The sequence below is a fragment of the Lontra canadensis genome, unplaced genomic scaffold, assembly GCF_010015895.1.
Source record: "Lontra canadensis isolate GAN:19392208 unplaced genomic scaffold, GSC_riverotter_1.0 scaffold39, whole genome shotgun sequence".
Classification (NCBI taxonomy): Eukaryota; Metazoa; Chordata; class Mammalia; order Carnivora; family Mustelidae; genus Lontra; species Lontra canadensis.
The window spans coordinates 18,122,036-18,147,265 of NW_022631033.1; the positions used below are offsets into that span (position 1 = coordinate 18,122,036).

Below are 25,230 nucleotides of genomic sequence, written 5' to 3' on the forward strand. Positions count from 1 at the left end.
GATCTTGTTTTGCTGCGGTTGCTATAGGAGCAGCCCGTGTTGCAGGGGTGACTCCATCACTAAAACAAATACACACAAAACGCTGAGAAGCAGATTTCAGCCTTCAAGACTTCAAACACGGAGGAATGAAAACAATCTGTGCAATTTAAATAGAATAAATCCCATTGCCCCCAAGGGAAGTGGGTGTTTATTTTTAGGCTGTAAGCACCACCAGCCAGGCTTTACTGATGACAGATCGAAAGTCCAGAGTGGTGTGGAAGTGCGTCTGTTGTACTGCGAGCTGGGCCAGAGGTGGAGGAGAACAAACCAACACCGCGCAGGGCTTCCTTCCCAGTGGTCCAGCCCGCCATGCTCGGGGAGCGTTTGTGGCCCCTGCTCTCAAATCTCGTTGGTCAAGACCGCCCTTCATAGAGAGGCACTGATTGCCCAGTGGCTAACTCAGCATCTTGGCCATCTCCTGGCTCATAGGCGATGAGCAGGGCTGGGCGGCAGGTGCACCCGGCGCTGTGGGGTGCCATTGCGTGGCCACAGAGGTCACCAACTGGGTAGAAGCTACCCGTGTTGCATGAACCCTGGTGAGACCCAGAAGGATTCTGGCTCCCTCTGGTTAGGAGCACAAAGCGAGCAATTGCCTAGGCCGTGCAGGCAGAGGAGAATGCACTATGCCCATGCCAGGACAGCGTGGGGGAGCACTCCTCCCAAGACGGCTGTGCGAAGTAGATCGGAAAGAAAAGCATACCTGCGTCTTCCCTTGTAAAACATGGCTCAGAGCATCAGAGCCCTGACTTGGTTTGGAAATGCTACTTTTTAATCATGTTATTACTGGGCTTTTATTATTACATATTGGAAGACAGAATTAAGTTATTAAAATTAAGTTCTTAAAAGTTGTAGCTTTGGTTTTGCAGAAAGAAATGAGCAGAAAGTACAAAGAATTCCCATGTGCTCCCTCTTCCCTCCCAACAGTTTCCAGATTATTAACATCTTGCATTAGGGTAGTACATTTGTTACACTTGACCAATCAATATAGATACATTGTTATTAACTGGAGCTCAGAGTTTACATTAGGGTTCACTCTTTGTATTATACTGTTCTATGGGTTTTGACAACCGCATATCATGTAACAATCATTATAGTATCACATAGAATAATTGCACAGCCCTAAACATCCCCTGTGCTCCCCATGTTCATCCCTCCCTCTTTCTCTTCTCCCCCAACCCCTGGCAACTATCGATCTTCTTACTGTGGCCCTAGTTTTGCCTTTTCTGCAATGTCATATAATTGGAATTAAACAGTACATAGTCTTTTCAGATCAGTTTCTTTCATTTAGCAATATGCAAAATCTCCTCCATGCTTTTTCATGGCTTGATAGATTTTTTTTTAAATCACTGAATAATATTGGGGAGCACCTGGGTGGCTCAGCTGGTTAAGCAACTGCTTTTGGCTCAGGTCATGATCCCAGGGTTCTGGGATCAGATTGAGCCCCGAGTCAGGCTCCCTGTGCAGCTGGGAATCTGCTTTTCCCTCTCCCTCTGCACTCGTAATATCTCTCTCTCTCTCCCCCAAATAAATAAATAAATAGATTTATCACTGAATAATATTCTATTTAATGGATGTTCTGCAGTTTGTTTATCCATTGATCTATTGAAGGACATCTTGGTTGCTTCCAATTTTTGACAATTGCTGGCTTTTTTAATGGAACTGTAATTAAGAGATTACAAATCAAAAGTCATCTTGATACCAATATTTATTAACTGAACATGATTTTTTTTTAAGATTTTACTTATTCACCTAACAGAGAAAGACATAGTGAGAGAGGGAACACAAGCAGAAGGAAAGGGAGAAGCAGGCTTCCCGCCTAGCAAAGAGCCCTATGCGTGGCTCCATCCCAGGACCCTGGGACCATGATCCGAGTCGAAGGCAGACACTCAACAACCGAGCCACCCAGGCTCCCCTGAACATGATTATTAATGACTCGGCGTCCAAACACACTTGGGTGCTCTAATGTTGCTCACACGTTGGTCTAATGCCTCTTTGGCACACTCTCCTTGAGCAGATCAGGTACACAGTGATGTATTTTAAGTTTAATCATTATAAAAATGATACCTACTTCAGATGAACATTTTCCAAATATGAAATATAGAAAGTGAGAAATAAAACCCCACTTTCACACCAGTCCCTGGTCCCATTCCCACTGCTCAGAGGCAACCACTCTTAACCTTTTTATATGTATCCTACTAGCATTTACTCTTCATATACATGCATGTGTGTGTATTATTTTGGGGGGTGTGGGTAGCAAAATAAGCCTTTTGGTGAAAATAATTTCTAGAGAAGGTGTTCTGTTTTTGTTTTAACAAAGTGCATTTGAAAATGAAGTCAAATGGAACACTTATTTTAAATCTACTTTCTGGAATCTTCAACAGAAGAGAGACTTTTGGTTCCTTTTCTCCATAACGTTACCCAGTTCCCTGGTCCCTAGAGCTACACCAAATGTGCGAGAAATTGTATGGTTCCTGAGCAGAACGAGAGTTTGGAAGGTGATGTCATCTGTCTAACTTGCAACTGAAAATTCTTAGATCAGCCAATATTTGTATTCTCTTATTCTCACTAGATTCTTGGTGATGACACTGCTACTCCAGGAAATGACTGATCTCTTCCGTGGTAACCAAAGTTCCACTCAGCATTTCTCATATAGTTCTAGCAGAATAAACTCCTGAGGTGGGGGAGGGTTCCCCTTTAATTTTCCCAAGTATTCATTCATAAAGGTGTTTTTTAAAAAAAGCATAGGTCTTCCCTCAGACATCTGCCAAGCTCTTCCCTCAGTGTTCTACCAAGCACCTCTGAACTTCTTTAGAAAATGAGAATAGGAAGTAATACAAGTTCCTAAAATTCTGTTAGGGGAAATAATAACCATAATAGAGGTTCAAAAGTTAACCAAATATTCATCATTTCCATATAAAAGTCCCGGTCACAAAAAGCACTCCCTCTTGCCCTTGCCTTTGCCGTGATCATTTACAATTGGAAAATCTTTTTATAGAATAAAATACTAGTGATTTTACATTGGATCATTGAACTTCTGGGAGGATTTTTTTCTTTTCTTTTCAAAATGTCTTGAGGGGCGCTTGGGTTGCTCGGTTGGTTAAGCTTCTGCTTCAGCTCAGGTCATGATCCCAGGATCCTGCGATGGAACCACATGTTGGGCTCCCTGCTCAGCACTGAGTCTGATTTTCCATCTCCTGATCCCTACCCATTAGGCATCCCCTAAAAATCTTAAAAAAAAAAAAAAAAAAAAAAAAGAAGGAGAAGGAGAAGAAGAAGAAGAAGTAGTGTCCTGATTACTCAGGTTTCAATATTGCTGTATTATTAGATTATGTTGGGAAAGGAACTTCATCTCAGTGTGTTCTTTAAGTGAATGAATGAGGACACTCATTGGCACTTTGATTGGCTCCATTGACAGACCCCATACACAGAGAGGGCTTTGCTCTTTTGAAGCTTGGTGTATGAGCAAAACCATAGGTCCGTAGAGAGTGCTATAACTGAAATTTCACTTGGTTCTTGTTAGTCTATTTCAGTAGGCTCTTCAGTATCAGCCAAATAGAAAAGTAGAAATGACTGGGAAGAAGCCAAACAATGGGCATCAAGAAATACAAACTGGGGCGCCTGGGTGGCTGAGTGGGTTAAGCCTCTACCTTGATCTCAGGGTCCTGGGATGGAGCCCTGCATCGGGCTCTTGGCTCAGCAGGGAGCCTGCTTCCTCCTCTCTCTCTGCCTGGCCTCTCTGCCTACTTGTGATCTCTGTCTGTCAAATAAATAAATAAATCAATCTTAAAAAAAAAAGAAAAGAAATACAAGCTATCCAGGGATTTAATAGTAAGAGACAAATAATGGGTTTCACCTGATGCATCTGGAATGTTAATATTTCATTTATCTAAATTATACAGATAAATGTGTGTAGATAGGAGAAATAAGGGATAATCTGTTTTTTGCTGTTATGTGGCACTGTTACTAGCAAAGGGTCACATTTGTTCTATTTTCTGACCAGTAGATGTGAAACTAGAGTGGGAGAAAATACTGAGATGGCTCATCCTCTATCTGTAAAATCCCTAAACCTACATGTGCCACAAAGATTAGAGTGTATGAAAGTGGTGGGGTGACAGAGGAGTAAAGCCAACCCGGTACATAATCACATAGTCTTCTTAGGGTCCTAAACTCCTAAAATCAGGTAGGTTAGATGGTACCATTTCCCGGGGAGAGCTCTTCCTTCGAGAAGTTCCTGAACACCATGAATCACTTAGCTGAATGTTGTTATCACTATTTAGAGTATGCTTTGGAATGATAATTAAACAACTTGGCCGCTGAACAGCTTATTTATAAGTACATGCAGGCTGTTCATTGGTATAGAAGACGTTCTTCAGCCATGAGAATTGATGATGAGTTTTCCCACGATTTCCCCTACTTGGTACAGGCTGTCTGAAGAGAACAACTGGTCACCTGGTCTAGCAGTGAGCTTAGAGTATCCCAGCAATTTAGTCTAACAAGCATGAGTGACCTGAAGATTTGCTGCTACTTCTCACTTTGAAGTATCTTCAGGTTCAAGAACTCTAGCACTCCTGCATTCACACAAGGCCATAGAAACAAAATCAAACTCCTCCCTGTAGTCAAACAGGCCAACGGGCTCCTACAAACAAATATACGTTAATTTTTTTTTTTTGGGTGCGGGGAGGTCCATTGGAAGGGCACAGACTAGTAGGTAGAGAAAATTTCTAATTTTGTTTTATTTGTAAATTTTCTTTTTCCTAGGTTGTTTTGTTTTGTTTGTTTTTTGTTTGGTCAGGAGAGAAAATTGGTAAAAAAGAGTTTTGCTTTGAGCTTTTTCTTTTGCTATTTGTATCTGTCAAGTACACTTTGCATACCTTGTTATGACAATAAGCTGTTATTCATAAAAAGTCATTTGTATTTCCTATGTGGCTCCTAATTTATTTATTTTGGTATTTAACATTCCGCTGGGCATCAGAGATGTGGCACATACCATCCTAACTGAATTCAGATATCATTTCTGATGGTCCTGTTTCAACCACTTAATTACTGAGCAATTTTAAAGACCCAGTTGTTCACTTTAAGATACTGTACACTAATCTGATAATTTTCCTTTCAATTTGGCTAATAATGCAGGAAGGGGTTAGATATTTACAGACAATATTTCAAGTAATTGGGAACAATTGGTGCTTTAACATTTGCACACTTTCCATTTGCACAGAGGGTAATAAAACCCGAAGTAATTACAGCCAAAGAGTCCTCCAGCTGTGCCATTCCGAGCACATAAATCCTATCCTGTCAATATTCCATCAGTCAGATGGGCCAAATAGCAGTAATATATTTATGAATTCTGTATAACTATTAATAGAATATGAACAAGCAAATCTGAGAGGTTTCTATCTAGAATAGGACCTATTTTCAAAAAAGGAAGGGAGAATTCCTATTTGAGATAAAATGAATTTCTTGACATCCACCCTGTAGATAGTAGAGAGGAGAGATTCATTTCTGTTTCCGTCCAACTGGGTGGGAAGACACCCCCCACCCCCATGCTGCTGGTCCCGTATTTCCTTCTGTGGCTTAATTAAGGAAGAGGGTTCTTGGTTCATTCTTGTTAGAATCCAAGCCTGTGTCCAGTCATCAGGGCACAGGCAAAGCAAGAGAACAGTCCAAGGGGCTTTAGGCAGGCTGGCTTTCATTTCCTCAGCTGTAAATTAAAATATATGCCAGAAGAAAAATATTATACATTTCAGGAACCTGAATGTCCACAGGTAGGATAAGGTCTATGGGTGCAAGCAAGTTCCTGTTGGAATTGGTGTCTGAACTCTGTTAACTTGTTAGTTCCAACCTACATGGCTGTGAACCTCAGTCTCCATTATTGAAATTCTCCTAGTTGTGGACAGATGGTTGGGTAAGCAAAATGTGGTGTGTACCTACATGTGGAATATTATTCAGCTTTAAAACGGAAGGAAATTCTGATATGTGTTATGACATGGATGAACCCTCAAGATATCATGCTAGGTGAGATAAGCCATACATAGAAGGACAAATATTGTGTAATTCCACTTATATGAGGTACCTAACCTAGTCAGATCCGTAGAGACAGAAAGTAGGGTTGAGGTTAGCAGGGGCTGGGGGAAGAGAGGAATGGGGAGATAGTGTTTAATGGTTCTAATGGGTACAGAGTTTCAATTTAGGATGATGAAAAAGTTCTGGAGATAAATGGTGGTGATGGATGTTCCAAAGTATAAACATACTTAGTGTCACTGAACTGTGTACTTAAAAATGATAAAAATGTTAAATTGTATATTGTGTATGTTTTACATAGTAACAAACAGATGACACTGAAAAAATTTTAAAATAGATAGTTCTGGGGCCCCTGGGTGGCTCAGTCAGTTAAGTGTCTGCCTTAGGCTCAGGTCATAATCTCAGGGTCCTGTGATCGAGTCCCGTATCAGGCTCCCCACTTAGAGGGGTCTGCTTCTCCCTCTCCCGCTGCAACTCCCCCTGCTTGTGCATGCGCATGCGCATGCTCGCTCTCTCTAATAGATAAACAAAATCTTAAAAAAAAAAAAAAATTCTGTTACTTGTTCCTGAGACACCCCAGAATTGTCTCACATTTAGTCAGAAGCAAATTGAGTCTCGCTCATCATTTTGGTTTTCTTGTATAAGTCCTCTGCTCAGATGTTTTTGAGGAAGGGATCCCTTCTTCACTGCCACCGCTACCAGTGTCTCCCACAAAAGAAAAAAAAAAAAAGGCTACTTCCCTTCTTGCTTAATTGCCTACACTACACATCCTCTCACACCCTGAGTGGCACAGGTTCCCCTTTCAGTCTTCCCTGTTCCACAGCTGAGCTGTGTTCCACAGAGAAATGGGGAAAGCACCCCTCTCCCTGGTGCTCTAAGCCATATCCTGGGCTCCAAAGCAGAATGCCTGTGCCTTGAGGCTCTCCAGTTCATTCTAGAACAGCTTCTATCTCTAACCCATTTAACCACAGGGTCTCAAAACTGGCCTGGGAACTGTGAAGAGAACCAAACCAGGCCAGCCCCCTCGATCGTCTTAACTTGTTCCCCTGGATTCTGCACCAAAAGACTGTCTAACTGCTTACTTTAGCTAAACCTGAGAAGCAAACATGGCCATTTACTTGAATAGTGATCCAGAGTGAGGAAGGAGATGGCTAGGTCCTTCCCCAGAGTCCTGCTTAGACTCGGCCAGAATGATCTGGTCACAATTCTAAAACCTGGTGTTCTTCCAGGGAGCTCCGGCTGTCCATTAGCATTCACAGTATTTTTTCTCTTGTACAGAGAACTGGTTCACCCAATGACTGTTATTGATTAATATTCCTCGACGTAGTCCAGAACAATCTGTCAGAATGTGACAGACATCCCAGCAGTCAGGAAGTCAGCGTGGGCTGGTGGGCTGCAGGGGAGTGGGACGAGGGAGGGACTAAATGCTTGGAGCAGAGCAGCTGCAGGAGGGGGCAAATACTTCCTCCACAGCCCTCAGGGTATGAGAGAGAGAGAGACAGAGAGACAGAGAGAAGGTGTGAGAGACCTATACTGAGCTGAATTGTGTCCTCCAAAAGAATGTGCTCAAGATCTACTCCCTGCTACATGCAACTGTGACCTTCATCAAAAATAGGGTCTTGCAGATAGAGTCAAGTTAAGACAAGGTCGTGCTGGATCAGGGTGGGCCCTCAGTCCAATAACTGGTATCTTTATAAAAGAGAGGAGAAGGATGGGGTGCCTGGGTGTCTCAATGGGTTAAACCTCTGACTTCGGCTCAGGTCATGATCCCAGGGTCCTGAGATCGAGCCCCACATTGGGCTCTCTGCTCGGCAGGGAGCCTGCTTCCCCCTCTCCCTCTCTACCTGCCTCTCTGCCTACTTGTGATCTCTTCTCTCTCTCTCCCTGTCAAATAAATAAATAAATAAATAAATCTTAAAAAAAAAAAAAAAAAAGAGAGAGGAGAAGGAAATTTGGATACAGGAATGCAGATACACGGAATAGAAGCCCGTGTGATGAAAGGCAGAATTTGGAGTGATACAGCTACAAGGCAAGGAAGATCAAGGGTTGCTGGCAGCTACCAGAGGCTAGGAGAGAGGCATGCAACTGATTCTCCTCAGAGTCCCCAGAAAGAACCATCTCTGCCAAGCCCTTGATTTCATACCTCAGTCCTCCTGAATTGTGGAAGAACACATTTTTATTGTGTTCTAAGCTCCCCGCCCCCCAATCCATTTGTAGTAATCTTGTTATGGAAGCCTTAGGAAACCAATGTAAGATCCACGGGAGAAGGTTTTCTCAGAGCAAGTTTGTAGAGAAGGCTTTACTTTGGTTTGCTATTGTCTTAGGAAAGATGTGAGTTTAGTGACCATTGAAGTTTTTCTTTCTGCATGGGTCCCCAGAAAGTTCTGCATAGACTTCGTGACCCAACTATAGGACGTTAAGGAATAAATTCGTGTGTGTTCATCTTTTTTCTCTTGCTCTGATTCTGAAATGTTAGTGTATTTCTCTGTTATGTTATTGATTTATTTGGTACAAGCTCTTTTTTATTTTTTTGGACAAAGGGGAGAAAAAAGTAGTAACTGGATAAATCTGTCTTTCTCCTCCTTCCCCAGGGAAAAGAGCTATTATTAGCCCAGATTATTAGCTCTGAAAGAAGCTAGACTAATGACCTTCTCATTTCAGAGTTCAACCTTCTCATTTCAGACCTGAGAAAATGGGAAGCCTAAGGTTATATGAGTACATAGTAGATGTCACCATCTGTGTCTTTGATTAGTCAAAACACTTTGTCAGTTGGGTAAAACGTGTCTGATAGGGAGACAGCAGTAACTGGAACTGTACACAGTGTTACAGACTAATGACGCCAATTGAAATTATTTATGTTGCTGAATATTAATAGTAAATATTTTATCCTTTAGCAAACTCAAGTGGTTACTCACCTTCATGTTTACCGTCTGATTCTCAAAGCAAGACAAACAAAAACAAAAACTCTGAGTTATTCAACTTTTTGTTAATTACAAAATTAAAAACTTCTAGCAGAAGATATGTTTCTAGAAATGGAGAGCTGGATTATTTGGATCACCTTTTTAAAAATGGGAAGTTGAAAAGCATTGACAAGTGGTGACTGGCTAGATTTTTAAAAGGCTGTTTTCAGAGTAATATATAAAATGTGGGAAGGGGAAGGGAAAGGAGGGGCCATCAAAGCTCATATGCCCTGAGGGAGCTGAAGGCAACACACAGTTGGCTAAATTGATTTGCCCAGTGAGTAAGGGGGAACAGAAGTCTAAGTCCGGCGTAGTTCCAGGAGACTGTCCCTATAGCAAAGTGGAACATCTTCAGTGTAAGAGTTAAACAGAGTTAGAGGTGCCTGGCAGGCTCAGTCAGTAGAGCATGTGACTCTTGATCTCAGGGTTGTGAGTTCAAGCCCCACATTGGGTGCAGAGATTGCTTTTTAAAAATCTTAAAACAAAAACAAAAACAAAAACAAAAACACCTGACAGTTAAACAGAATTAAACATGCTCTTCCACCTCACAACCACAAGAGACTAAAAAATGTTACCTTGTAGCTGAGTAGAATAGGAGAAAACAAGGGAAAGAAAAAATAGATCCTATGGAAAATTGGCCGTAGATCCGTCCTCACATGCATTTTCATTCTGGGTACCTATAGTCTGAAGGAGCTGCACACCTTAAATGTGATTTGAGGTTGTTCCCAAATAGTAGATGGTGAAGAGAACAAAGGCAAAAGAAACGTAGATAAAATTAAATTTCCTTACAACTTGCAGCCCAATGACAAGTACTTGAAACAGGCAGAATGACCTTCCTCAAGGAACTCAACGGCCTTAATGTTAATGCTTTGCTGGAGGCAAAAAGCAACCTTAGCTTAACATTAGCCTGACAACCCAGATCTGTAAATCTTCTTTAATGTAAGAAAATCGCTTTGGAAACTTACTTTATCTCAAACCGCCCCTCCCAGATGTATGTTAGCAATCATCCTTCAAACATATGGCCCACTCATACACATCTGAAGGGTCTCATGACTAAGGTTATATTAGACAGTGGTGACTACCCTTAACAGCAGCTAGCCCCTCAAGGTTCTGGAAGGCTTGCTTGCAAATTCCCTAGAAATTTATGCTGTCCCTAACCCGCACTAGCTAAAAAGTTTATCATCAGCCACTCCTCACAGTCCCAGCACTGCTCTTTGTGCCCAGGGGTCCTGCACTGTGCTTTAATAAAACTACCCTTTTAGAACCAAAGACATCTCTCTCAAGAATTCTTTCTCGCCATCCGCACCTGGACCTCACGTCACCCCCAGCATCACATCAGTGGTCCTGCTGGGACTCTGATGACAGCAAATTCAAAGACTCGCAGGAGAAGACATACTCAGCCTAGGCATTAGGAAAACCTCACAAGCAGTTATCAAGGGCCAACATGCAGTTACAGGTAAGCAGGTGCACAAGAGAGCAAGACTACGCAGAAACAGCAGCAATAACATTGGGAAAGGGCTGCCCAGACTTCAGGCATCATTTTAAAGCTATTATAAAACTCATTATAAAACTACTTCACTTCAGTTTAAATAAATAAATGACAAAATTGAAAATACTTGCAGGAGACTATAAAAATAACATGCATTGGTTAAGGAAACAATATGTATATATATTATGTATATTATAAAATCTATATATTTATTATAAATCATATTCATAAATGTCTAGGTGAGCATCTTTGACAGTAGGTTGGATACAACAGAAGATTAGTGAACTAAAAGTAGCTCAGGATATATTATCAAGAATTTAGAACAGAAAGTCAAAAATACGGACAACACAAAGCAGAGGAAAGAGACCTGGAAGAGACAGAAGATCCAACACACATTTGAAAATTGTATGTCTTTGGGTGCCTGGGTGACTCAATTGATTAAGCCTCTGGCTCTTGAGCTCAGCTAGATCTCAATCTCAGGGTTGTGAGTTCAAGTCGCAACCGCCCCCCCAACCCATTGAACTCCACGCCAGGTGTAGAGCCTACTTAAACAAAAAAAAAAGTGTTTAAAAAAAAAATTGTACGCCTTCCCTTTCCTGAAGATGGCGCCGAAAGCAAAGAAAGCCCCTGCCCCTCCCAAAGCCGAAGCAAAAGCAAAAGCCTTGAAGACAAGGCAGGGTGCTTAACGGTGTCCACAGTCAAAAAAATAAAAAATAAAAAAAAGAAAGAGAAAAAGATCAGCACATCACCTACCTTCCAAAAGCCCAAGACACTGTGTCTCCAAAGGCAGCCCAAATATCCTTGAAAGAGCACCCCCAGAAGAAACAAGCTTGACTTCCCATGCCATCATTAAGTTCCCCCCCCGACTACTGAGTCAGCCATGACGAAACTAGAAGACAGCACACTTGTGTTCATTGTGGACCTCAAAGCTAACAAGCACCAGATCAAACAGGCTTTGAAGAAGCTAGATGACATTGACAAGGCCAAGGTCAACACTCTCATCAAACCCGATGGAGAGAAATCATGTATGCTGGACTGGCTCCTGACTATGATGCTTCAGATGTTGCCAACAAAATTGGGGTCATTGAAACTGAGTTCAGCTGGCTATACCTCAATATAAATTTTTCATCAAAAAAATAATTGTGTCTTTTAACCATAAGGACTGTTAAAACAAAATAACCACAACATCATTATTACACCTAAAAACGTACAATAATCCCTTAATATTATCAAACATCTAGCGACCATATGTTGGATCAAAATCCTAAAAGGAGAGGAAAGAGAGAAGAGAGATGCAATATTTGAAGAAATAATGATTTAGATTTTTCCACAGCTAGTGAAAGACACTGTTTCCAGACTCACTAATCCTGTTAATACCAAGAAGGATAATTTAAAAATCCATGCCTAGATAGGGCAGAGTGAAACTGAAGAAAACTAAAGACAGAGTGGTGATTAGGGGAAAGAATAGCCAGAGGAAACGTCAGATTACCTTTGTAGAAAGTGCTCTTGGAACTTGACTTGATTTCTGAGCAGCCAGAGCGGTAGCCAGAGAGCAGCAGTGTGATATTTTCAAGACACTAACAGGAAACGGCTGCCCGCCAATAGTCTTACATCCATACCTCTGAGATACAGTCTGCACAAGAGACAGAGGGAAGATCTAACATACAATCGCATTTTGCGATTCTGAAGTTTTGTATTTTATACAATCACCTACAAAATTATGCACAGATGCATGTGACTTGAATCAGTTTGGTTTATATTACCATCAGTAGGACTAAGAAGCAAGTTAAAAGAATCATGTGGCTAAAAAGGTCCCATTGGTACTTTCTCATCTATGTGCTTTGAAATAGAAAAAAATGAGTTCTGTGTTTACAAGCGTGTTGTGAAGGTGTGCTCTCAAATTACTACTTGCTAGGGCCTTTTGGGAAAGCAGTTTGGTAGCATGTACTGAGAACCTCCAAGTTCTCATTTTCCTTTGGTCTGGTGATTTCACTTCCTGGGCATGCATTTAAGAGTTGATAAAATGCACAGTATACATAAAATACACAGCAGCACAATATGAGTCTTTATGCAAAAGATATGCATCAGAATATGTTTATAATAATGAAAAATTGAAAGTAATTTATAAGTCGAACAGTTTAGGGAACAGTTTAGGAGACAGTTTAAAAGTTATGAGTCGGGGCACTCGGGTGGCTCAGTCCATTCAATGTCTGGCTGCAGCTCAGGTCATGATCCCAGGGTCCTGAGATCCAGCCCATGTTGGACTCCCGGCTCAGTGAGAAGCCTGCTTCTCCCTCTCTGTCTGCCCTTCCCCCTGCTTGTGCTCTCTCTCTCTCTCTCTCTCCTGCTCTCTCAAACAAATAAATAAATAAAATCTTAAAAAGGAAAAAAAAAAACTAGAAAATTCATGAAAAAATAGAAAATTGAGACTCAGTCATACAATGGGATATTTTGCAGCTATTAAAATAGATGTCTACAACAGTAGTAATAGAAGAAAATACCCATGATCCAATATTAAGAATATTGGCCTTTTAAGAATAAAAGGCAAGATACAAAGTTGTTTCTATAATATGATTTTCTGCAGAAAAATATTTGATGGAAGCATATAAAAGTGGTATGTTGGTTGCTGTTGGGTAATAATATCATAAATGAATTTTCTTCTTCTTCCTCATCCTTTCCTATCCGCTCTGAAATATCTGCAACAAATATGTATTATTTTATATTCAAAAATTACTTTGGAATCTAATTGGTATTTCTTAAGTAGGATGGGGGAGATTCAGATGGTCATTTTGTCATTTACTTTTATTCCTACGTTTGTCTATCATATTTATGTGATATAACAATTAACAACAATATGAGCAGATGACTAGTAAAGTTAAGTTTTAACCACATATAATAATACTTAGAAGTCAAGAATCAAAAGATACGAGGTGCCTGGGTGGTTGAGGAGGTTAAACGGCTGCCTTCAGCTCAGGTCATGATCCTGGGGTTCCTGAGATGGAGTCCCGTGTTGGGCTCCCTGCTCAGCAAGGAGTCTACTTCTCCCTCTCCCCACACTTCCCCCTCATGCTCTCATGTTCTCTTGCTTGCTCTCCCTCCCTCTAAAATAAATAAATCTTTAAAAAAAAACAAAAGATGCCACATCCCTTATTTTGATCATTCACAGAGACTATAACTCATGAATACTAAAAACTAAAATGGAAGAAAGAGAAATGTATCATTTGTAAATTAAATATTAATTTAATAAATAATTTAATTTATTACATTAATATGTTAATTTAACAAATTAAAATATTAAATTAATTTAATTTAACAAATTAAAATAGTAAATTAATTTAATAAATAAAATAATGAATTAATTTAATGAATAAAAACTCATTTATATGTCAGATTAAGAATACATCCAAATTATGTATTTAAATAAAAATAATCTCATGTTATAGTCTAACAACAAACAATAGACTTAATAAAAGAAAAAGTTTATCTCCTTTAGTGGTGAGGGAAATATTATCTTCTCCGAAATAAAACCACTTTTCTAGATTGTAATTTCAATATTATTGCAATTATACACACACACACACAAACACACATATACACGTACATGTACTTATCAAGAATTTCAGGGAGCCAAAAATATGAAAAATATAAAGCAGAGAGAAAAGACCTGGAAGATACAGCGAGAAGGTCTAATATACATTTTTAAATAACATGTATTATTTAAGATGTATGCATATGTAATGTACACATACGTATACACATATGTATTCTAACTTAGAATTTCATAAATTATGTAATTTCAAAATCATACAAATGTGACTCAAATGAATATGACAGTATGGATGTGAGTTGAACATTCCCTGTCTAGGTGGTCCCAAAGAGGGTCAAGGGTGATTAACGAGATGGCTGTGGGAAAAAGATTTTATTAAAAGCCAATTCCTAGTCACATGGGTGTCTTCTGTTTTGTCCTCTCCACCCAACCTGCTTCTGCTCTGTATTTTTTTTTTTTTAAAGATTTTATTTATTTATTTGACAGAGATCACAAGTAGGCAGAGAGGCAGGCAGAGATAGAGAGGGGAGGGGAAGCAGGCTCCCTGCTGAGCAGAGAGTCCGACACGGGGCTCGGGGCTCGATCCCAGGACCCCGAGATCATGACCTGAGCCGAAGGCAGAGGCTTTAACCCACTGAGCCACCCAGGTGCCCCATCTGCTCTGTATTCTTTGTCACTAAGAATAACCCTAGTCCCTCTTTCATCTCCTTCATCCAACTACTGAGTCCTGCTGATTTTTCCTTATAAACATTTATCAAATATGTCCCCTCTGGGGGCACCTAGGTGGTTCAGTGGGTTAAGCCTCTGCCTTCGGCTCAGGTCATGATCTCAGGGTCCTGGGATAGAGCCCCACATCGGGCTCTCTGCTCAGCAGGGAGCCTGCTTCCTCTTCTCTCTCTCTGCCTGCCTCTCTGCCAACTTGTGATCTCTTTCTCTGTCAAATAAATAAATAAAATCTTAAAAAAAAAAAAAAGTCCCCTCTGCCCTACCCTGCTTTCATTTGCCATATTGAGGTCTATCTAATTCCCTATCTGGAATATTGCATGAGCCTCATGACTGGTTTTCCTCCCAGCTCCCACACAGCCACCAAAGTGATTTATATGACAGCCGTATCTAATGGCATTATTGCCAGGCGTTCATTCTGTTCTACAAACATTTATTTAGCACCGCTTAGGTACCAAACACTGTGTTAGGCACTGAAGATATATCAGTGAACAAGACAGATTAGGTTCCTACACTCAAGGAACTTATATCCTAATAGGAATAAGCAATTCAAAGACATGCTTTATTGCCTCTTCTGAACCCTGAGCCTATGCCTCTCACCATCCTGTGTGTTGCTGACCCTTAAAACACCAGAGGTCTGAACTGTGTGTGTCCACTGACATTCAGATTCGTTTTCGATAAATACAGTATATTCTATAGATGTATTTTCTCTTTCTTATGATTTTCTTACTAACATTTCCTTTTCTGTAGCTCACTTTGTTGTTAGAATACAGTATATCATACATCACACATTCTAGGTCCCTGTGAAATTTTGTGGGAACAGGAAATGTGGATAGTTTGATCTGGTCATAAAAGAAATATAAGCCCTGTGCAAGTAAGGTTGAGATGCTCCCATCCAAATTTACATTTTTGTCTTACCTTCTGCTATTCTTTAAACTATCTGGCTGCTAGGTTCTTTAACAAGTAATTAGGAAGCATTAAGTAATTAACCAGGAGCAGCAGAGAACCACTGGTGATGATCTCCAATCCCTAAGTAGAGAGAAAATTGCAGCAAAATAAGTAAATAAATAAAAAGACTTATTTTAGTCACGAATGAATGAAGAAAATAGGCAGAGCACCTGACCATGATTGTTAGCTAAGCTATTAACCAAACAGGATCCACTCTCCTTACACTGGGTAGCATTGAATGCCAGAGATAAACTGAATAAAATAAACAACAGCACCACCAAAAAGCCACAGGGCCATCATAAGATGGGGCGTAAGGCAGGATCTGTATCAGCTCCCATGTTCTAAGTAGTAACAGAAAAACCCAACCTAAACATGTTTACTCAACAAGAAGGATTTATGGGATAGTAAAACAGAAGAATTAGAAGTAAGGAGGTGAACCAATCAGGGAAGGTCAACACCGTCTTTTATAACTTCAGAATTCTGGTGACTTAACTCAGTGTAAATCCGTTTCTCCGTCCAAGTGTTCAGTCCAGGGTTCTTCAGCAAGCAATCGTCCTGGGCAGCAGTCCTCCAAATGCTTACGCAGGCGCCTTCCCTTATGGTTCTCCACTCAGTGAGAACTTTGGAAAAGAAAATGGAAGATCAGGCTTGAAAAATGAGATGTCAACTTGGCCACATTCCGTTGGCTAGAACTCGGTCAGGTGGCCACGCATGACTGGAAGGGAGCCAGGAAATGTCATTGAGCTGTATGGCCAGCAAAAATGGTGAATGTTTAATGAGTTTTCGCCTGCTGCAATGGGAGCTAAATGTTCTGTAGTTCGTATCCAATGAGAAACGGAGCAGCTCAGCCCCTGTCTTACAAGCATAAGACTGAGATTCACCTTGCTTGGCTTGCTGAGTCACAGGCACATCCCTGAGCAGATGAATTGACCAAAGGATTGCCACGGGCTGTGGCCTTCCACCCACCCGTGCCCACCTCTTGAGCTGTGGGTCGGTCCGCTTTCCTCAACTGTCGGGACTTCATAGGAAATAGGAAACATCAGAAAGACAGTGTAAGTACCATTAGGAAATGAGAATAAGTCGATGTTTCCACCAATGCCCACCAAGGGTCCTAGCTCCAGGAAAACTGGGAATATAAAAGGAGATGCCCAGAGAATTCAAGGATCTAGAGAAAGCTATGGGAGAGACGTGTGACCTGGGGATCAGATCTGTGCTTGGGGGGCACCTGGGTGGCTCAATGGGTTAAAGCCGCGATCCTGGGATCGAGCCCCGCATCGGGCTCTCTGCTCAGCAGGGAGCCTGCTTCCCCCTCCTCTCTGCCTGCCTCTCTGCCTACTTGTGATCTCTGTCTGTCAAATGAATAAATAAAGTCTTAAAAAAAAAAAAAAAGAAAGAAATCTGTGCTTGACTGCCACGGGGGCACTGTAACTGAAGCAAGGGCCTTCTGGCAACCCTGGGGAAAGCTGAGAAAGTAGAAAGGACCAATAGGAGCTGTCCTTTATGCTGAGGGTGTGTCCTTGGGTCCCTTAGATTCTCCTGAGTCTGGGGATATGAGTGACTCCATAGGGAAGAGTGATTCCCACATGGCTGGAAATAAGAGAAAGCGATGGTGGAAAATATGCCACTATCTTTCATGAATCACATAGGGATTTATTCAAGGAAATGGGCTGACCAATTTTTTTTGCACTAACACCACCAAAACTCTAGACATTATTTGGGGTTGATAGATTTTAAACCTGTGGTTTCTTCTGCTGGTACTTTCAGTCTGCTTATTATTTCTAGAGAACGTCTCTAAAAACAAATGAACTAATTATGCATTTGAACCCCTCTAAACTCTACCTATTCACAGTCCATTCTACCACATATGGATAGAAACAGAACCTTATTTCTAGAGCCCCATGCTCCTTGATCTTGTGAAATTTTTATTCACTTTTAATATTCTTTGTTTTTCAAATTCACCACAGCTTAGTGTACTCAAGACCTTCAGATTGCCAACTGTCTTTCAAGTTTTAGGTTTGGGACTTTGTCGTCCTTGATTCAGAGAATGGATGTCCAGGAAACTTCCCCCTCTTAGGTTAAAAGTCCTTTGAAACCTAGAGCACATTCCTGAAAGACCAACTTGTGTTCTGGCCAAACCTGTTTAGTGAGGTTTGCCATCCTTCGCTAAGAGCTAGGCGGGGTGTGGACCGCTCGGGGAAGTGGGAGGGAAGAAGGCTATACAGGAGAAGGACAGGGGAGGAACCAAAGAGTGAGGCTTTGTTCTCTCTGTCACACTCCAGCCAGGGGCATCTTCAAAGTAGAGATCACCATCTTTTAACTCTGTTAAATTGGGAGACTACACAGCTCAGAAAAATGCACCAGTTTGACAAACATTCCTTTAGGGTTTATCATACTCTAGACTCTGCTCTGTAAAGCATCCCCCATTCAAAGTGTGGAAATGATTTAAATATCTTTCAGGAAGAATATAATGACTATTGGGACAACCAGAAAGTTATTTTACAAGATGAAGTAGGATCATATGTATTGACAGGGAAGGGTACCCAAGTTACACAGTTGAGTGGAAACAAGTTTACAGAAGAGTATGTAAATTGCAGTCCCTGTTTACATTGTTTTTAAAAATATAAATAATGACCAGAGTTAGACTTACAGTGAAGCTAACAAAGTTTATGGCTCAGGAGCTCTTGCTTACACGAATCTCTTTCAGGTCCCTGAAATTAATTTTGTATATTTTGTAAACATGTTCTCCAAAACAACATAAGCATGAGGTGCAAAACCTGAATAGTTCCCTGATATTTATATACGACAAACATAGCCAACCACGGTTGTTTTGGACTGTTGGAGGGTGGAGACTCTATAATTTGCCATTATCCAAGAGAACCTACTAGTCTTTTATAGCCACCTTTCCCTCACCCATAACCAGGGCAACCCCTGCGTTTCTACACCTTTTCAGATCTCAGAGACTGAGATCGTTCATGGGCTTTGTAAACAGAAATCCATTATTCAAGTAGTAGACCTTTATGCCAGCCAGCCAATAGGACACACTCTACCATTATCTTCCTCCAAGTTCTACTCTTCCCACTCTTCCTACTGACTGGGGTCATGATCTTTCAGTTCTTTCCTTAAGTTATATTCCCTTACTCGCCATGCTCTGTTTCTCTCCTACTCTCCTCATTTTCCAACAACAAGCAAAGACGAAAAAATGTGTGTTTCTAGGACGAGACTTTATTTCTTACTAGGGATGAAAATTGTCTAGCACAATAAATGTGCTGTTTAAAATTTAAGACAAATAAAAATAGCTCATAAAATCTATAAAACCAATAGTGATGCTTTCATCTTAAATAGATAATGGTGCTTTTTTGTCTAGCTTTTCCTTGAGGAGTAATCTTTGGTGCCCAGAGAAGCTTAGCGCTATTGACTGCTATCTAAAATTGACTTTGGATCAGCTACTGTTTTTTTTTTTTTTAAAGGTTTTATTTACTTATTTGACAGAGATCACAAGTAGGCAGAGAGGCAGGCAAAGAGAGAGGGGGAAGTAGGCTCTCCACCGAGCAGAGAACCCAATGCAGGGCTCGATCCCAGGACCCTGAGATCATGACCTGAGCCGAATGTGAAGGCTTTAACCCACTGAGCCACCTAGGTGCCCCTCAGCTACTCTTTCTTAAGCATCTTAACCCTTCTTTTATTTTTCACTATAAATCAAAATACAACATTTAGTCAGCAGTCCAGTATAATTAGTAGACAATAAATTATTTGATAATAATGGAATCAGTGCATTAATTATCTGTGATTAAATCTCATGCATGTGAATTGAATATGAGAGAAACATAATTTGGGGCACCTGGGTGGCGTAGATGGTCAAGCATCAAACTCGGTTTCAGTGTCCTGACATCGAGCCTGCATGGGGCTCCGGGCTCAGCATGGAGTCTGCCTGAGATTCTCTCTCCCTGTCCCTCTGCCCCTCCACTCATGCTCTCTCTCTCTCTTTAAAATAAATAAATCTCGAAAGAGAGAAAGAAAAAAAGGAAGGAAGGAAGGAAGGAAAGAAGAAAGGAAGGAAGGAAGGCAGGCGTGAGTATAATTTAATTATATCTTATATCAGTTCAAATTGGGTTCAGCTATGGGCACCTGGGTGGCTCAGTCGGTTTAGCATCTGACCCTTGATTTCAGCTCAGGTCATGATCTCAGGTTTGTGAGATCAAGCCTTGCATCAGGCTCACATGCTAAGCATGGGGCCTGCTTAAGATTCTCTCCCTCTCCCTTTGCCCCTCCCCCTAAAAATGTTTTTAAAAATTAGGTTCAGTTCATGTAACAGTTTATATCTAGCATATAACAATTGGCCACTTTCTCTTGCAAAGGGATTTTATAAGTAGGCAGTTTGGGGTTGGTGTGGCAAAGTGCTCCAAATTCATGAAGGACTCAGTCTCCTGGCTGTCAGGTCTATTGTCTCTAAGGTGTGGCCCCTGTACTAATGGTCTAAGGAAGTAACTGCTGCTCCAGCCATCTCATCTGCCTTCCAGGCTGGCAACAGATGAGGACAAATAAACACATTAACACTTTATTTATAAGGAGAGTCCCTCAGAAGTACATCTCTATGGTAACTACTTAGTCACCCAACACAGTCAACTACAAATGAGACTAGAAAATACCATTTTTTAACTGGACTTTAATGCACCAACTGAAAACTTGGGATCTGTTACTGAAGGGAAAGGGGAGATTCAACTGAGGAAGAAATTTATATTCTCTGCCATTTGTTAATAGAAATAACATCATGGGGGCGCCTGGGTGGCTCAGTGGGTTAAAGCCTCTGCCTTCAGCTTGGGTCATGATCTCAGGGTCCTGGGATTGAGCCCCGCATCGGGCTCTCTGCTCGGTGGGGAGCCTGCTTCCTCCTCTCTCTCTCTCCCTGCCTCTCCGCCTACTTGTGATCTCTGTCTGTCAAATAAATAAATAAAATCTTAAAAAATAAAAAAGAAATAACATCATGATGATGTAAGGATGCGCTTTCTTTTCATACTTTGAATTCCATTAAAAGTTAAAGCACATAGAAATCTGATGAAGACAAGAGTAAAACCTGTTTCGATCAGTATAGCATATCATAAGAGTTTAAGTGGATTCACAGTATCAGCAGTGCACAGATGGGCTATATTTATGGAGAGGGTGCTTGGAAGGATGCAGAATTTTCAAGAAGCAACCACTCTTCCCTGTCTGAGCCATTTTGTGTACTGATATCTGAAAAAAGCATATCAGCTCTGTGTGTCTGACGGCAGAATTCAGTGCCAGGGGATAGAGAGAACAGAAGGTTCTTGCCCCAAAAGTCATTTCCATTTGGCCTTGGAAATAAGTTAAATAGATCCTTCAAATTTTCATGTATTCACTATATACAAGAATTCTCGATATAATGAAAGAAGACCATCCACAAGTCAGCGTGTGATTTTTTTTTTTTTTCCCAATCAGTGGCACAGAACAGAAGTGTTATAACTGACTGCCTATGGTTCTAGTGATGGGCAGTAAGAGTGTAAGAAAAGGAATAAAGGGTTTGAAGAAGAGTGGGTAAGGAAATCCAGATGGCAGTTTGGGGAGCTAACATTTATTGAATGCTGCTATGTGTCAGGCGCTTTACCAAGTGCTTCCTATAAACTACAGGATAAATCCTGCTATCCCATTTTCAGATAAGGAAGGTGAAATTCTGATAAATAACTTCCCAGGGTTGAACAGGCAGCCAGGAGAGGGAGCAGAATTTGAATGCAAGTCTGTCCCAAAATCTATGCCCGTTTCAGTACAGAATTCTCCATGAAGGGTGGTGTGACTGCATTGCAATCCCAGCCTCACCAGCTGGGAGGTTCTGGACAAGGTCCCATTGATATATTCGGCTTTCACTAGCTCTAAGTCCCTACTACCCATCTAAACATTCTACACTGTGAATCAGTCTGCACTGCTACCTTCCCTGGCCTTTTCCACCGGGGAAAACTCAACACCGCTGACCTTGACAGCTCTAGACAGACCCACCTCCCCCCGCACCATGATCCCCTTAGTCCTGACAGTTCAGCAGTCTCCTTCACTGTCCAAAGACTGCTCCTCTCTTTCTAGATCATGCTCCGTTGGTCTAGGGCCACAGATTTGGAAGTGATCTGGTGACCTAGCAGGGTTGATTGGTATATGTGTTTCATTAGCTCGAGTATTTATCGAGGGCCTCTGTGAGAAGGAGAGGGGAGCACGAGCTATGAACCTGGCTCTTACAGAGAAAGAGCTGTTGGTTTAGTGAGAGGAGGCAGACAATAAGCATGATAATTGCTAATTGCGGCAAATGCTATTAAGAAAATTAAACAGAACACTGTGATAGGAAATAATGACAGGTGATGGGAGAGGAGGTGGCTGGGATTTTTGCATTCAAGTGTTAGAACTTCTAATAAGATAGCTATTTCTTTTCACGAATACAGCTTTTTTGTTTTCTTTTTCTTTTTCTTTTTCTTTTTAAGCTCCCCAGAGCAATCACTCACATCAGGATAGCTGGGCAGACAGAAAATGGAGGCGCAATCACGATGCCTTCCCTGACACCATTATTCCCCTCTAATGGCCACACACGGAGTCCACTTTCGTCTAGTCATTTCTCTCATCCCTCCAGATCAGTGGCTCTGAAACCACGTTATCAGGATTACTAGATTTCCAGAATGCACATGCCTGGGCCCTGCCTCTAAGGACTAGAGTGAATGGATTTGGGCTGGGTCTCAGTCGTGGTTTTTTAAAGCTCTCAGATGTTTCTTGTAAGGGGGTGGGAGGAGCATCTCGTTCCTCTAGAGCGGTGGTCCTCAAGCTTAAGCACGCACCAGAATTGTCTAGCAGGATTGGTCGTGGCTCTGTAGGCTGCTTCCCATTGCCTCGCCCAAGTAAGGGGCCCAAGTAGGGGGCCTGGTTGTTTGAGTAAACTCACTGTGGCTCCTCATTTTATTACCTGTGCTTCTTCTATGTAGGGCCACGCTGCTCAGACTTTAATGGGCATATGAATCATGCGGGGATCCTATGAAAATGCAGATTCTGGGTGGTTGCCAGAGGGAAACAGGGAGATGTTGTTTTAATAGGTGTAGTGTTTTCGTTTTGCAAGAAGAAAAGAGTTCTGGGATAGGTTGCATAACAACTTGAAGGCATTTAACACTATGAAAGGCACAGTTAAAATAGTGAAGATGGTAAAAAAAATAGTGAAGATGGTAAATTTTGTGCTATGGGTATTTTAGCACCCCCCCCTTTTTTAATGTGGATTCAGTAGGTCTGGCAGGGCCTGAAGTTCTGCATTTCTTAAAAGCTTCTGAGTAATGCCAATGGTGCTTCCCAGGGCCTGTTTCCAAAGAAGCAAGGGTTCAAGGGGCATCAGGATCACCTGGAGAACTTGATTTAATGTCTCTTCTCCACGCCCATTTCAGAGATCTTGATTCAGTGTGTCTGAGATGGGGCTCAGGGATAGCTGTTCAGAATTCCCCACGTTAAGAGATGATGTAGAGATAACCCTCCATGGGCTTCACTTCCAAAACGAAGAAAGATAAATTACAGGTACAAAACTGATTCTGGCATTTTATTTCACGTCCGAAACAAAAGTTTCTGTGTTTTACAGCTCTATAAAATGCAGTGGCCTTCGCTAGTTCAGCGAGCTGGGAATGGAAAAGAGTTTCCTCTTCCACTGGGAGAGGGAGTGAAGCCCCCCAGATCGTATCAGCCAGCATCCCCTTTGGCAGGCTGTGGGTCATGGTTGTCCTGGAGCTCTTGGAAAATGGCAGACCTCGCCAATCACAGCTCAGGATTCCGTGTTGTGCCATACCTGACTGAGGATCCCCCCCGCCTCCTGTCCCATGCCCCAAACCCCCACCCAGCCCACACCATCTCCAGTTCAGAGCCAGACCCAGTAACCCTCCAATCCACACCCACTTCCATGAAGTGGAAGGGGCCCTGGAGGCATGGGCATACATAGAATTGTTACTACTTCTGTGCACCTGCTGTACAACAGCCTTTGCCCCATCATTTCATTTAATCCTCTTACCAATTCCTGAGGACTCTACTGCTGTTATCACTATTTTATGAGTGAGAAAATAGAAGCTTGGGTAGTTTAACAACTTATCCCAAATCATAGAGCCAGGATGTGACAGAGCCAGGATTGAAAACTAGCTTTGTCTGGCAAGGATGCCCAGGCTCTTTACACTACAGAGGCTGGCTTTGCCTGGGCCAGGAATTGGGGCCAACAGTGGTTTGAAGCTCAAGGAGCACTAATTAGCATTGGAGCTGTGGCTCAGATACCAGACAGGAACCTTCCCATTCAAAGTACGCTTCTCCACTGCTCTCTGTAAGAGGATTTTTATTTAGAGTAAATGGCACTTAGCCTTCCTAGCAAGTAACAAAGATTTTAAACAGTAACTTGTTAACCTAAATGGGTCCACGGTTGATAGAAAGTACAAGAGAAATTCGTGGAACAGGGTGTTGGGTGGGATGTTGAGGGAATTTCCTTAGATAAGATTTTGAGACTGAAAGGAATTCTGGATCATCTGGTCCCATTTTACAAACATGGTTTACTATAAATTCCTCCCTGTCAGTTTACAACACTTTTTTTTGTTTGTTGGTTTTTTTGGGTTTTTTAGAAGGTTTTTTGTCATTTAAAGCCCTCTTCCCCCACCTTGTTCTAAACAGGAATTGAAGATGAGGTTATTGAAACACAGGTCTAAGTATGTGTTCAGGATTTATTGAACACTCCTTTGCCTGATTCTGGGCTCGAAATAAAAAAAAACAAAATGCATGACCCCAAGAAACCCAGCGTCCTGGGTGTATTATTTTCTTGAGTGCTATGCAGCTCTGAGGAGGAAGAAGTACAGTGCCCGGAAGAGACATTGTAGCTGATTCTTGAAGGATGGCAGGTGCAAGTGTTTACCATGCCAACAGACAGGGCAAGAACCTTCTAGACAGAGAGAGCCAGGGAAGGGTAACTGCCGCCCACGGCAAATCATCTTCCAGGAGCTAAGGGTAGTGGGGAGAAGCAGCAGGATATACACTGAGAGCAGCAGGCAGGGTCAGAGAGGTTTTAGGGATGGACGAAAGCATGAGGGACTTTAGCGGAGGTGTGCTGACCAGACTAGGCAAGCTGCTTGGAGGGTTGACCAGGCACCCGGGCTGGGGCTGGGTAGGTGGACAGCAGAGGAGGAGGGGTGGGAAAGGAAGGCCCGGTGGCTCTGATGCTTGGGAGACCTGGCACTGGCTTTCACTCAGCTCTCACAGCAGTGTTTGGTAGGAGTTGATGCACCAGCCTGGGTCTCAGATTCTACAGCCAGGCCGGAGAAATACCGGAGAAATACGGAAGGAAGACCTAAGTAACTGCCGGAATCTGAAAGGAATCTTAATGCCTTCACAACAAATGGAAGTATTGCAGTTAATTGTTTTCAAGTCTCAATGAAGCTGAAGCGAGGTTCGCTTAAGTTAATGGATTCTTCCCCTCCCTGGGTCATTCTACTGGCTCATCAAGGGATTTCTGAAAG

General features: G+C 41.8%; 1 pseudogene; it reads left to right on the forward strand.

Moving 5' to 3' along the window:
- Positions 1 to 11,108: 11,108 nt before the first annotated feature.
- On the forward strand, positions 11,109 to 11,646 carry LOC116874963 (annotated as a pseudogene).
- Positions 11,647 to 25,230: the final 13,584 nt, after the last annotated feature.